Source organism: Dromiciops gliroides, chromosome 3, assembly GCF_019393635.1.
Source record: "Dromiciops gliroides isolate mDroGli1 chromosome 3, mDroGli1.pri, whole genome shotgun sequence".
Taxonomy (NCBI): domain Eukaryota; kingdom Metazoa; phylum Chordata; class Mammalia; order Microbiotheria; family Microbiotheriidae; genus Dromiciops; species Dromiciops gliroides.
In genome coordinates this window covers 574,278,120-574,279,628 of record NC_057863.1, presented here as the reverse complement: position 1 = coordinate 574,279,628, position 1,509 = coordinate 574,278,120, and positions in this window count along the sequence as shown.

Genomic DNA, 1,509 nt, shown 5'->3' with positions numbered 1-1,509 from the left:
ACCCTGACCTGGACATAACCCTAAGTCGGACACTAGCTCATGGAATAAACCCCTAGATTGTTCCAAAAAAAAAATGGAAGGAGTCTCATAGATTCATAGATTTATAGCTAGGAAGGACCTTAGAGGTCATCAAGTCCAAAGTCCTAAATTTTACAGATAAGGAAACTGAGGCCTATGATAGAGTCACATAACTTGAAAACACAGTTGGGGGAATCCAATTCCGGGTCCTCTCACTCCCAATCCATTGCTGTATCTAGTAAACTAGACTACCTCTCAAAGCTACACAGTTCTGACAGTCATATCTGACTTTTATCTGTTCCCATCAGTAACTGTGGCTAAAGAATGGATCAGCCAAACTGCTGACAATCACCCTTTCCACACCTTGGCTCTTCCTGGGAGAGCAAGCAGTATTGGAGGCTTTGACAGCTGAATGGAATCTGGCAGAGACTGACCTTCTTTCACAAAGCCTCTGAGGACGTGTCGTCACATTGATGTCAAAATGAGCTATCGAACTTGTCCTCCTGCAGAGGATGTATAACAGGATTAATGCCCAGTTCTGATTACCTGCAAAACCCTTACCCCGGTAATCCACCAGATTTACAGGAAGCCTAGGCCTTTGAACAAATGATCTTTTCTTCATTTCATTCTGCACATGTTCGTTGTTCCCCAACCTTCTGCATTTGAAATTCGATATCAGCTTAAGTTAACAGCTATCTAAGTTTCCCAGCTATATACAGGTAGTCTTCTATGTTGGATGTTCATTTCAGTGGTGATAAGGACAGAACTTCTGGGCATGGGCGGGGGGGGGGCTCTACCATCACAGACAGTGTATTTTGTGAAAGTAAACACAATCTAAAATGTAGACAAAGTAAAAATATTCATCACAAAAAACTAAGATTACAAAAATGCCAAGCTAAATGCCTAGCTCTCTTACTTCAGCCTTTATGGGCAATGAACAAGGAAACACTATTATAACTGTTAGAGACTAAGGAACATTTTACAACATAATTGCCTTGGGATCCATGGTCTAAGTCAGAACGTTAGAAAAGGAGAAAAAAAAGTAAAGGAGAAAAACATAATATGATTTTTCAGGCTACCTTTCTGTAATGAGGTCCCATAATAGACAGAGGGTATACCTTCCAAATCTAGTTTTGATTTAAAAATATAGAGTTCTAAAAATATGTTGGGCCCTGAAAGGGGGGGGCAGAGCTAGGTGGTACAGTGGATAGAGCACTGGCCCTGAAGTTGGGAGGACCTGAGTTCAAATCTCATCTCAGACCCTGGGTAAGTCACTTAACCCCAATTTCCTTAAACATCTGGGGCCATCTCCAGTCATACTGATGTATATCTTGCCACTGGAAGCAGATGGTTCTGGAGGAGAGATTGAGACTGGACACTTTGCACAGCCCTCCCTCACTTAAACCCAGTTCGCTGCAAGTCATGATATCACCTCCTGATGTCATGGTCCTCTTCCAGATTGAAAAACAAACAAGATGGGCCTGAAAGGAA